The sequence below is a fragment of the Pipistrellus hanaki genome, assembly GCF_964339955.1.
Source record: "Pipistrellus hanaki genome assembly, chromosome: 3".
Taxonomy (NCBI): Eukaryota; Metazoa; Chordata; class Mammalia; order Chiroptera; family Vespertilionidae; genus Pipistrellus; species Pipistrellus hanaki.
The window spans coordinates 55,604,328-55,618,051 of NC_140505.1; the positions used below are offsets into that span (position 1 = coordinate 55,604,328).

Below are 13,724 nucleotides of genomic sequence, written 5' to 3' on the forward strand. Positions count from 1 at the left end.
TAAAGTAATTCTCTTGAATAGGAATCAAATAAACACAAAGAAAGTATTTTATAATTAATTTATTATGAAATATTAAGTAAACAAAATAGTGAAAAATTATAAAATTCTTGTCTTGTCTGCACCTACGGCACACCAGGCAACATCTCGCGGCACACTAGTGTGCCGCGGAACAGCGGTTGAAAAACGCTGCTCTAAGCAACTGAGCTATCTTGGTCGGGGCTAAATCCTATGATTTTTGCACTATATTCATAACCTACTGTTTGTTTTGCTTTCTCAGAAATACTGCATGTAAAATTTATGCATCCATGAGAAGCACCATGCTTTTTAAAATTTAAAAAAATATATATTTTTATTTATTTCAGAGAGGAAGAAAGAGGGAGAGAGATAGAAACATTAATGATGAGAGAGAGTAATTGATTGGCTGCCGCCTGCACTCACCCCACTGGGGATCAAGCTCACATCCAGGCATGTGCCATTGACCGGAAATGAGCCTGGGACCCTTCAGTCTGCAGGCTGATGTTCCATCCACCGAGCCATACCGGCTAGGGCAGCACCATGCTTTATTGTGTGGATTTATGTTCCTCCTGGCACACCTTTGAAAGGGCCCAGATAAATATAGTGCCTCTCTAGTTTGTCATTTCCTTGTCCTCCTAGATATTTTCAGTCTGAATGTTCCACACATAACATGAACTGGCAGATGTGTGGTTGTGTTTTTTGTTGTTGTTGTTATTGTGTTTAGCCCATCTTTTAAAAATTAGGAGATTCTATAAATGAGTACAGATTCTTCATTTCACTTGAATAGAATTGCAGGGATCTGTTGTCAGAAGCCTGGTAGCATTGGCCCTCTGAGAGAAGGTGACCATTGTCCCTGCCCCTTCAGTCTTATTTTGACAGGGCTCTTTTTAACCTCCTGGCTCCTGTTAGCATTTAGATTTGTAGCTCCCTAAGTTAATGGGCCCAGAGCTTCTCCACTAGTTTGCTGTGGGTTGCTAATAGCTCTGCTGAGATAGCACTGGTATCCTCAGACATTAGAGGATGATGTGGTTAAGGTTGGGAAGCACTGAGATAGCCTTTTGATAATGATGTGCATAGCCTGACATATGGAGAACTGACAGCTCCTAAAGGCTTTCTTCAGACTTAGAAGAATTAAATCCAAGTGCCCATTAACCAGGAACATCCTCTCTCTGAGGTGAAAGGTTTTAATTTGTCAGCAGACCAATGTCTCTTGAGCATAGCCCTGCTTATGCGCCTGATGGGGTACATCCCAGACTGGCAGCATTCTTGTTTATAAAGTACCAACTGGTACCAAGCAGGAAGGGGATATTTGGTAAAGATCACATAATTGAAAATAATGTCTTTTCAAGTAAATTCATTAAAAAATGGGAGTTAATGGACGATATAACGTGATTATTTTTTTAGGTACTAATGCTTATTTATAAAAGACTAGAGGCTCTGTGCATGAAATTCATACACGGGGTTGGGTGGGGGGTGTCCCTCAGCCCAGCCTGCACCCTCTCCAATCTGGGACCCATCTAGGGATGTCCGACTGCCCATTTAGGCCCAATTCAACCAGAATCGGGCTTAAACAGGCAGTCGGACATCCCTCTCACAATCCAGGACTGCTGGCTCCCAACTGCTCATCTGCCTGCCTTCCTGATTGCCCTTATCTGCTTCTGCCTGCCAGTCTGATCACCCCCTAAAACTCCCATGCCAGTCTGATTGATATCTAATTGCTCCCCTGCCAGCCTATTTGCCCCCAACTTCCCTCCTCTGCTAGCCTGGCCACCCTAACTGCCCGCCCCTGCAGGGTTGATTGCCTCCATTTGCCCTCTCTTGAAGGCCTGGTCCCTCCCAACTGCCCTTCCTTGCAGACCTGGTGCCTCCCAACTGCCCTCCCCTGCTGGCCATCTTGTGTCCACATAGTGGCAGGATCTTTAACCACATGGGGGCAGCCATCTTGTGTGGTGGAGTGATGGTCAATCTGCATATTACCCTTTTATTAGATAGGATAAAAGCCTGGTGCATGGGTGGGGGCCAGCTGGTTTGCCCTGAAGGGTGTCCTGGATCAGGGTGGGGGTTCCCTTGGGGTGTGAGGTGGCATGGGCAAGGAGCCTGTGGTGGTTTGCAGGCCACCCATGCTCCTGGCGACCCAAGCAGAGGCCCTGGTATCTGGGGTTTATTTATCTTCTACAATTGAAACTTTGTATCCTTGAGTGGAGGCCTAGGCAGGCCAGGGTGTGTAGAAAGCTTGGCTTCCATTGTTGGAGAAACCCAAGCCTCTGAACTGCTCTCTGTGGCTGCAGTCATCTTGGTTGGGATTTATTTTCATACTCATTCTGATTGGCTGGTGGGCATGACTGGTGGGTGTGGCCTGAACAGAGTGAAGGCTAATTTGCATATTACTCTATTATTAGGTAGGATTTGAAAATTCCTTTGATGTACAGTGAATACTTTCACTGCTTTTATATAGTATGAAAATTATAAACTCTGTTAATCAAATATATTTATTCAGAAGAATGCCTGAGCAGAAACACAATGTGTAACAATAAGACACAGGATAGATGAAAATGCTATTGTCGGTAGTTTTGAGATTTAAAAATTTAGGAGGGAAAAAAAAAAAGAAAATTTAGGAAGCCTGTTTGACCTGAGTTTCCAAATGGTGTCATAACATAATATACTGGCCATGTTTAGTTTAATGATGTTTATATTGTCTAATGCATTTCCCATCAGCAATGGAGTGGATATGTGATGTAGAATAGGCTACATTTTATGTTATCCATTTAAATACAGCTGTGCTTCAAGACATAACAGTGAATGTTAAGTTACATTTTGGTCCTCTGGGAACCTTTAAGATTTAATAGGTTATGAGGATTATGGAAAGCCCTTGACACTTGAGTGCAGGCATGTCTGTGCATGAATGACTGTGCTTTCGGAAGGCACACACAATACTTTTGTGATCACTTCGCAGAGTTTTCAAAGAACTAAAAGATTGATAATCTTGGGAGATAAAAATCAGGTACCTGCAAGCCTCAAGTACATTCTGTATAATTATAGCTCCAAGGAGCTAAAGAGTGTACTTGATTAACAGTGCATGTTGTGATGCATTTACATCCGGATACATTAAATGCTAGATTAAACAAGAAAACATATCTTCAGGGAGTTTAGTGGACAAAGTAGACATGTCATTACGCTCTATATAAAGTGCAATTAGAGGCCAGGAAAATTCCCAGTGAGCTGTACAAGGCTTTGAAATGTGGGACCTTGACCTACTGTTCAGTTGAAATATAATGCAAGCAGCTTAAGTAACTTTAGAGGTCCCAAAGTGATTAAATCATGTATTATTTATCCCAGTGTACACAAAATATTATTTATTTAACACGTAATCGATATAAAATGATAAGTGAATTTTTTTTATTGGTAAAAGGTCTTCACAATCTGGTGTGTATTTCACACTTGCAGGACAACTTAATTTGGACAGGCCACATTGTGCATGCTTAGTGGACACCTGGCGGATGGCACCTGGAGAAGCTACTAGTGGTTCTTGGCCTTTAGTCTCTTTAGTACTGAGAGCAGAGATTTTATACTGTTCCAATGCATACGTCCATGGTAATTTTTTTTTAGTGTGCTGAAATCTCTGTTTTCTGAAACCTGGAGTCCTCCTTTATTTTTAACTCTACTAGGCATTCAGTCGGGAAGAGGAGAAAGCGGGGAGGGTAAGAAGCACTTGTTGACTCAGTGAATAGATGATTAAACTTCATAGTAAAAGAAGTCAAAGTGTGGACTCCCTAATAATTATTAAGGGAATAAGACTGATGATATTAAAGGCGCAATAAAAGATAGATTGTATAAGTTTTTTAAAATCAAAATCTGACTTATTCTGGAATAGATGTGATATTAAGTAATTAAACATTTTAAAATAGAGCCAAATAATCTCCATAAACAGGAATTCCAGGATTTTCAGAATGATTTTTTGATTGTTATTAATCCTCACTCCAGGATATTTTCCCCAATGATTTTCAGAGAGAGTGGGAGGGAAGAAGAGAGACAGAGCGAGAGAAACAACGAAATGAGATAGAGACATTGATTGGTTGCCTCCCACATGAACCCAAAGCAGAGCCAGGAGTCCAGCCTGCAACCAAGGTACATGCCCTGGACTGGATTTGAACCCAGGAGCCTTTAGTCCATAGGCTGATGCTCTATCCACAAAGCAATACTGGCTAGGGCTCAGAATGATCTTTACCTCTGCAGATTTTAGTTTATTTGGTTCATATAACTATGAAAAAGTATAAACCCATCTTCTGTTACACTTCTTTCTCTGTAAGAGGAGAGTATGACAAGTAAATATGTTTTCTGGAAATCTGTTTGCCTTTAGTAACTATTTCTCTTTTCTTAAAGAGCAATCATAATAATAAAGAGCTTATATGCTAATGGCCAGGATGCTATAATGCATAATGACCAATCTCAAAGTTGCTCCAGAGATTGGGTGGAAGCTGGGAGGCATCCAGAAAAGGAGAAGTAAGGACCAGCCCAAGACAATTCCAGGGACTGAGGGTGGGGCTTGAAGCAGCCAGAGAAGGACAGAGGGGTCAGGGGCTGGGCCAGGCACCCTGGAGTTCTTCCTGGAGAGGTCTAAATGTCAAGGCAGGGCAGCAGGTGGGTGGGCAGGGCCGTGCAATTTTGCATACTGGGCTCCTAATATTTAATAATTTAGGACAGAGAGGTTCATGGGTATCCTAAATTATTTTTGTTTGGTTGTTTGTTTCTGATCTTTGGGCTCCAGCAAATTCTGTGGCCTGTTAGTTTTGCTTAGTTCTGTGTGTTAAAACCAGAATAGTAGTTATCAAAAAGAACAGTAATAATTTAATAACTACTATTTTTATTGTCACCTGCAAATTGTGTTTCTTGATTCTCCAGACATGACAAACATTCTTGAAGATAGGCATAATTTTAGCCTTTTTTGCAGATGTTGGAAAACTAAATTTTAGAGACATTATGACTAGGTCATCGCCATATAACTTGCAAAGAGAAAAGCTGAGATTGGAATTCGGGGCTGTAGAATGCTAAATCTCATTTAGCTTCTGGAGCTGAATAATGTAATTTAAGGAAGTACAGCTGCCTCTTATGAACTCTACAGTTAATGTTCATGGCATTACAAAAGCGGAGGCGGGGTTACTTTCAAGTAACTTCAGAGGCTCCTGGGACTTGTGGGGGTATGTGGAAATCTTCTTGTATCTCTGAGAAAACCTGCATCAAAAACAAAATTATTGGGAAACAAGAACTCCTGCACTTTGTTGAATTTAGACCCCTTCAGTCCACAGAACGTCTGTGAGAAATGCGCCCACTCGGTAGCTCTAGCAAAACACAGACCGTCACTGGCTTCTGGTCAGAATTGAGAACGAGAACACTGGTCTCTTCAGAGTGGCTGTTAGGACACACAGAGTGACTGCTACCGTGACGACCTGTGCCCTTTAGTGCTTGGTGGCACTTCTGAAACATAGCCACATCTGTAACTGTGGAAATTAGTTCTGGCATAGCTCTGCCATTCAGCTCCCAGCTCAGAAGATTCCAGTGAGAGGCCCTATGTCATGAAGAAAAAGGTATAGACTTCGGGATCAGAGTGTGTGTAAATCCTGGCTGCAGTTCAACAGCCATCAAACTATTTCTTTACTTGTAAAGTGGAGGTTATTATCTCCTCTCCACACTGAGGATTACCTAAGATAATGTGTGTGAAGTGCCTGCCACCCTGCTTGGCACATGCCTGATTTATGGATTGTATTTTTACTGCTGAGATACCATTTTAAAAAATATACTCCTCTAAATTACACAAGACACAGTGGCAGATACATTTCTAAGCATTCCAAGGGACTGTGGTAAAGCTGTTGGGAAAGGAATTATTTACAGTCACAGATAAACTCTGTTAGGATGCAGTGCTTTATGGAACTGTGCTCAGAAGAGAAACCCTCCCTGTTCACCTTCAGAATTCCCCAAGGCCATCTCACTCAGCTACTGGTGTGTCCACAGGCTCAGCTTTGGAAATAGTGGAAATATTTTACCCCAGGGTCCCCTTTCTATCTCCCAAGGATTTCTCTTCAGGGTGTGTGTGTGTGTGTGCGTGCGTGCGTGCGTGTGTGTGTGTGTGTGTGTGTGTATGTGTGTGTCGTGCTAAGTTACAATTGAGATATTAGTTATCCATTGTATTCTTACCCAAAGCAGTTTAGGAGCTACTAGGAATGAGAAGTTCGGCTAGATTGCCTGAGCTCACTAATTAAGAATTAGAGCTCATGCCGGAACCGGTTTGGCTCAGTGGATAGAGCGTTGGCTTGTGGACTGAAAGGTCCCAGGTTCGATTCCTGTCAAGGGCATGTACCTTGGTTGCGGGCACATCCCCAGTAGGGGGTGTGCAAGAGGCAGCTGATCGATGATTCTCTCTCATCGATGTTTCTAACTCTCTATCTCTCTCTTCCTCTCTAAAAAATCAATAAAATATATTTAAAAAAAAAAAAGAATTAGAACTCAGACTCTGATAACCTATATTAATTCATCCTAGTTCATAGCAAACACCTTGTAGAGCTATGCGCTTTTTAAAAAATGTAGGATTTGTAGGATCCACAACTTTGTAAATGGAAGGAGTTTGAAGATCTTTCAACCCCATAATTGTATGGGTGCAGAAGCTGAGGCCCAGACAGGTTTGTGCATTTCCCAGTGGCCACACAGTAGTTAATGGCAGCATTGCAGTAAAGGATGGATGGCCATATTTCTTACTCCATCTAATAGGACACGAACCTTGCCAAGCAAAGAGTGTTTAGTGGCCAGCTACAAGAATTCAGTATTGCTAAGGACAATAAAAAACTCCAAACAAAATGCATAAGATAATTTTCTTGTTTCAAAACTGCTGCAAGGTCTAAAGTGAGCATGTCAAAACTCCTGGCCTGTGAGTTTACTAGGTATGCGGTCTGCCGGCTACACACAAGTTTGACATGCTTGGTCTTAAGTAGTGGTTCTCAACCTTCCTAATGTTGTGACCCTTTAATACAGTTCCTCATGTTGTGGTGACCCCCAACCATAAAATTATTTTTGTTGCTACTTCATAACTGTAATTTCGCTACTGTTATGAATCGTAATGTAAATATCTGTTTTCCGATGGTCTTGGGTGACCCCTGTGAAAGGGTCGTTCGACCCCAAAGGGAGTCGCGACCCACAGGTAGAGAACCACTAGTTTAACGGATTATTTAAGAGACTTGGAGTAGTAGATGTGTTTTAAGTTGTTTATCTTCCTATAGCCCATCTTGATAACAGATTGTTCCATGGGTTATAACTAACTTTAAAGTGACTCATGCATGTACTGGACACCACCCTATAATTTGGATAATCTATGCTTCCACATCTATAAAATGAGATTAATACTATGTACCTCACAGGTTTTGAGGAATATACAAAGTAGGATAGTTAGCAGTGAGAACTAGGAAATGTAAGTTTGTGTGTGCTGGTGCTATAATCACATTGCTCCTTCTCCTCTTCTTATGCTACTACTGAGAATGGACACTATTTACTCTACTCAGAGAGCAATTTGAATTCAGTTCTTTGGCCAGCAGCTTTTACTTGCTGTATCTCTCAAGATGTATTTAGTCATCTTGGAGAATATATTTAGAGAATTTAAAGGACTGTCCTTTTAAAATCAGGTGTTTTTTGATCAATACTGTATTTAAATTAAAATGTAAAAATACATTCCTCAGCTTACTCCTGAGTTATTTGATAGTTATTCTACTTGTTAACTTTTCTTAAACATTAGAATAGAGATTAATGAATATACTATTTATCTTTAGGACTAATCCTGATTTTATTATTTTAGTTTTATGTATGTCTCCAAGTAGGTATCTAAGCCTGTAGTTGACTAATTTTTATTTTGAGGTTATTTTTTAAAATGCTTTTGATACTCATGGGCTGTTACACTATTATTTTTCAAAGTCATTTGCATTTTCTGGAGTATTTTAAAACAGATAAATTTACTCATGTTAATTTAGTTACATACACTCAGGAATTTCTTACCGGTCAGTTTTTCCACCAATGCTCGACTGTGTGTGTGTGTGTGTGTATGACTGTGAATGCATGTAGTTGTGTATGTGTGTGCGCATGTGTGTGTGGCATGTACATGCTCTCTGGGGGAGTATTTTCAGTGATTCATGTTTGAATAATTATTTTAAATTATTTAATCTATGAGCATTAGAGATGTTAGAAATAATCTTAAATTATGGAGCATAGTGCAGTTCATGAGAAAGGTCTTTTAAAGTCATATTTTCATAGAATTAGCTTTTTGAAGTCATATTTTAACATTCTTGATTTAACTTATATACTAATATAAATTCATTTACATTGCAAGACAAATGTACACACTTGTTTTAATAAATTATTCATATTTGTGCTGTATGCACATCTATATATTGGTATGACTGTACATATATGTATGAATGTTCTCAGATCAGATTTTAATGTACTAATTCCTAATGTATCCCATTCCCTGAAATGTTTTATCTTCCTTGCTTTTCAAGACTGAGCTTTGTGTCACCTCCTCTGTAAAGCCTCTGTGGGTTTCCTCAACTCTCCACTATATTTTGTTCTTACACCAGAGCTCCTATGACTTATTAGGAATGTCAGCTTAATATGGGTTGGAGAATGTGGACTTTGATCACAGTTATTTTTATTGTTAAATGTGGCTATTAATACTAGGTCATTGGAATAGCTATGCTTTTACCTAAATTTATTAAATAACATATGTAAAAGCCCTAGTCAGTGGTACATGTGGTAAACATTCAATGAATGCTATTATTGTTGTAGTTATTCTATAGAATGAAAGGCTAATATGAAAATTGATCATATGGTGGAATGACCAGTCGTTATGACATGCACTGACCACCAGGGGGCAGATGCTCAATGCAGGAGCTGTCTCCGGGTGGTCAGTGCTCTCCCACAGGGGGAGCGCCACTTAGCCAGAAGCCAGACTTATGGCTGGGGAGCGCAGCTGTGGTGACAGGAGTCTCTCCTGCCTCTGTGGCAGCATGGCGGCATGGGGAATGTGCCTAAGCCGTCAGTCGGACATCTCCCAAGGGCTCCTGGACTACAAGAGGGTATAGACCAGGCTGAGGGTCTCCCCAGCCCCCCAAGTGCACAAATTTCGTGCACCAGGCCTCTAGTTTATTTATACTTGTCTCACCTTTGTTGTTTCTCAGCTCCTTGAAACCAGGTACTGTGGCATATGTGATTTAATATCCTCAGTTCTTGGCAAATTGTCAATTCATGGATGAATTAATAGTGGACTATGTACCATATAATAAATACCACTATTGTAAATCAGTGGACCTTCATCACCTGCAAGCAATTGCAAGGATTCTTTTTGAGTTGACCTCCAATTTTGGTTTTTGATATTTTTCAGTTTTTAAATGTTTCCCCCTCATATAAACAATAACCAATTTAATATAACATTTGTTATTCTAAACAAATAGTATTTGATTTTCTGGTATTATTTAGTTATGAGAGATGCATATGGTCATACAGTCCATTTGGCAGTCTACTAATTTGCTCTTTATTGAGAAATACTAATTGGTTATGTATTTATTATGACAGCCAGCTATCTCTTGTGGACCAGATTATGAGCTATGTAAGACGATGATTGTGATGTCTGAAAGCACAAACTAGATTGGTGAGTTCAACTGGTCAAAACTATTATTCAGTAAGGCACTCAGTAACCCGTAAGATATTCATTTAAAATACAAAGTAAACTTTTGTTTAGGTATCACTATGTTAAATTGTCAGTAAAACAAATTTTCTCAGTTCTTTGATCTGTCTTTCAAATTATATTTTAAAATCTGCCTGTGCTAAAACTTCTTTTGGTTCAGATGTGTGAAGAGATTGAATATAAAATTATCCTAAAAATACATCAAGTCTGATATTTTCTAATTATTGTTAACTATTTTGAGAATGCAAATTTCATTTAAATGTCAACCATAATTAAGTGTTTGCCATTTGTTTTTCTACTCAGGCTTTATAGTTTGATGGAATGTTTCCCCACAATTTAATAAATATTTGTTTTATTTCACATGAATTAATTCAAAACGATAAGAGCAACATATTTTAATCAACTATTGTTATGATGGACTAGACATGAATTTATTTCTGAAACAAACTGTTTATTATGCATTTGAATAGGATTTATCCAGCTTAGCTTTGGCAAGCTAAACATGGCAACAATTAATAGGCAATCCAAGTATGTATGCTGCATAATAAATAAGACAAATTATTTTTCTTGAATATGTCATAGATCCGTAGTGTGTAAAATTAGTAATTACCCCATAATATATACCTAGCTATGTTCTGATAGCACCCATTGAAGTGAAGTAATAGAGAAATTCTACTGTGCAAAGTAGGCATTTTTAATTGGTGCCAAATATATGCTTATCATGATTTTATTTCCAGTTCTTCATTTGTCTGTGTATAAACCACACAACCATATTACACTTAACACTAGAGGCCCAGTACATGAATTCGTGCATGGGTGGGGTCCTGCCATTCTGGCCCAATTGGGGCTAGATCTGGGATGGGATGGTTGTGGGGAGGGGACATGGGAGGTTGGCTGGCTGGGCCCACCCTCAATGCGGTAGGGGAGCCAATCAGGGGCATGGCTGACCAGGACAAGGGGCTGCAGGCATTGGTGGGCCAGCCCTGCCTCCTGGCCAAGCTTTGGTTGAGGGGAGAATTTGCATATTAGGCTTTTATTATCATCCTATGTAATAAATAGGTAATATGCAAATTGGCCATCATACCCTCACACAAGATGGCCACCCCCATGTGGTCACAAGATGGCAGTTGGGGTCCACCAGGCTTGCAGGGGAGGGAAGTTAGGGGTGACCAGGCTGGCAGGGGAGGGCATTTGGGGGTGACTGGGCCAGCAGGGGGGGGCGGTTTGGGGTAATTGGGCTGGCAGGGGAGCAGTTAGGTGTCAATCAGGCTGGCAGGGGAGTGATTAGGGGGTGATCAGGCTGGCAGGCAGAAGCAGTTAGGGGCAATTAGGAAGGCAGGCAGGTGAGCAGTTGGGAACCAGCAGTCCCTGATTGTGAGAGGGATGTTTGACTGCCAGTTTAGGTCCAACTCCTGTTTGGACATCCCCCGAGGGGTCCTAGATTGGGGAGGATGCAGGGTTGGCTGAGGGAAACCCCTCCAGTACACAAATTTTATACACTGGACCTTTAGTATAGGATAGCGTGCTAGGGAGTGGATTGGAGACCAGTATATAGCTAAGCACTCTTTTAGTCCCTCTCTCCCACCAGACTCAAAAAAAAACAACCTAAAGATCCCTAGCTGATTTGGCTCAGTGGATAGAACGACTGCCAGGGGACTAAACAGTCCCAGGTTTGATTCCAACCAAGGGCACATGCAGACTTGATTGCCCCTCAGTAAGGGACATGCAGGGGGCAGCAGTCAGTGATTCTCTCTCATCATTGATATTTATATCTCTCTTTCCCTTCCTCTCTGAAATCAATAAAAAATATATTTTAAAAAATCCAAAGATTTTTAACATCTATAATAATAATAAAAGTGTAATATGCTGATTAGACCGGACAGCTAGATGACCTTCCGGATGAAGCTGGGGCTGCTAGGGCCAAGCACTTTGCACAAATTTTGTGCATCAGGCCTCTAGTTTTATGATGATGGTTTAAAACATGTCCTGACAGAGAGGATTAAGAGAAGGATATCAATGTTCTTCTTATGGGAATGCGAACTTGCATGCGACCAAGATACTTTTGGCAGAATTTAGTTATGTATGAAGTTTTATGTTGAAGTACAAATTGCACATGTTCATATGTATTTGTGTTGCAATTTATATCACATAAATTAGACATATGAAGACAGAATATAATCATTTTGTTAGTCTTTTGCATCACAAATCAGGTTTTTTACTATGCAGTCCTGATAAAATGGCAATTATACTTGAATAAAAGCATAGCATAAATTACATTTCAAACCATGATATTGAGCACAGTATATGTAAAAGAAATGTTTAACTCATTTGCTATGGTTCCTTTCTTTTAGAGGTTCATTTATTCTCTGCATTGAATAACAGAGTGTAATGGGAGCTGAAAACAGATTAAAAGAGTAATTTCCATGTCAGTATGTTTTTGCTTTAACTCCATCCTTCTAAAATGGGCTGTTTAGTCAGTGAATTCTGTTCTTAAATGATTTCTCAAGCTTCTGGGCAAACCTTCCTCCAAATGGGACCTTAAAGTTTGATCCTTATAAGTTATTGTCTGCTTTTTTTTTTTTTTTCTTAATGAAGGATTTCTTGGGTTGAAGCATATTTTCAGGGAAACATAAAACTGGAAATGGGAAAAACAATTTAATAAATGGAGACTTTTCAATTGATTTTTATGATTCGAAGGAAATTTTTGAATTTGGGTTCTTAATGACCTCTGAATTCCTTTTCTCCTATTTCTATGAACTGTGAGGATCTTCTTGTGAGAAACATGCAGTCATTGATAGAGCAGGAACTTAAGGAGTGTGCCTTGGGCAAGAGTAGGTCATTGCTTGTTCTGAGTTCTCAGTGAAGTTTAAGTGGAAAAGAGTCTGGACATTTGATATAAATCAGTGTGTGTGTGTGTGTGTGTGTGTGTGTGTGTGTGTGTGTGTATGTGTGTGTAGTTTTAAAATGATATAAATGTAGGGAGTGGGAATAGGACATTTGTTGAAAACCTAATACATGCCAGGGCCAGGTAGTCTGGTATGTACCTCGTATACATTCTGCTTTTCAATATTCCTAGGCCCTGCCCTCCAGTTTTTTATTATATCATTTTAAGGAAGAGAAAGAGGGGCATACAAAAATTAAACAACTTTACCCGTAAACTGTTAAAGCTAATGTTCACTATGCCTGGTGTTCATGCTGGATTTCTATTGTTTTTATTAACCCTTACCACTGGAGGATATTTTTTTGTTTGATTTTATTTATTTATTTATTTATTTATTTATTTATTTATTTATTTATTATAAAGAGTAGAAGGGAGGGGAGAGAAAGAAAGAAAGAAAGATGTGAGAGAGACATCGGTTGATTGCCTCCCTTACATGCCCCGACTAGGACCAGTAATCAAACTTGCAACTCAGATATGTGTCCTTGACTGGAAATCAAACCATAATTAAAGTGATGTCTATTAAAAGTTTGAACATTCTTAAGAATTATCATTCTTTAATCTTTAACTGTGAATCATGAGATTATATGTATTTTATTTTATTTTAAATATATTTTATTGATTTTTCACAGAGAGGAAGGGAGAAGGATAGAGAGTTAGAAACATCAATGAGAGAGAAGCATTGATCAGATGTCTCCTGCACACCCCCTACTGGGGATGTGCCTGCAACCAAGGTACATGCCCTTGACCTGAATTGAACCTGGGACTCTTCAGTCCACAGGCTGACATTCTATCCACTGAACCAAACCAGTTTCGGCTATATGTATTTTATACTAATACATAAATGTTACTTAAAATATTATTTTCTGTACTACAAAACAGAAAATAAGGAAGTATTTTTTCTGTTTATTGTGAGAGGCATATCTAAAATCAGATATTCCTATCAACATGATTTGCTGTCTACTATGGCCTATACTAAAAAATATTTGAACACTATTTTGCTTTTCTATAGAAGATGATTTGTGTGCCATGGAAATCTGTGTGTCTCCTCAGCAG

The 13,724-nt window shown here is 39.5% G+C and overlaps 1 protein-coding gene across 7 annotated transcripts in view; it reads left to right on the forward strand.

Moving 5' to 3' along the window:
• KLF12 (KLF transcription factor 12) overlaps positions 1-13,724 on the forward strand; it is a 417,106-nt gene that overhangs the window by 121,210 nt on the left and 282,172 nt on the right. Inside the window, exon 1 of one of the 7 annotated variants that reach the window (XM_084876492.1) lies at positions 13,383-13,402. The exons of the other annotated variants lie outside the window; for them this stretch is intronic. The gene's annotated coding sequence lies outside the window, so the exon portion shown is untranslated. Of the gene's footprint in view, positions 1-13,382; positions 13,403-13,724 lie in introns of those variants that run through there. 7 annotated transcript variants of the gene reach the window in all.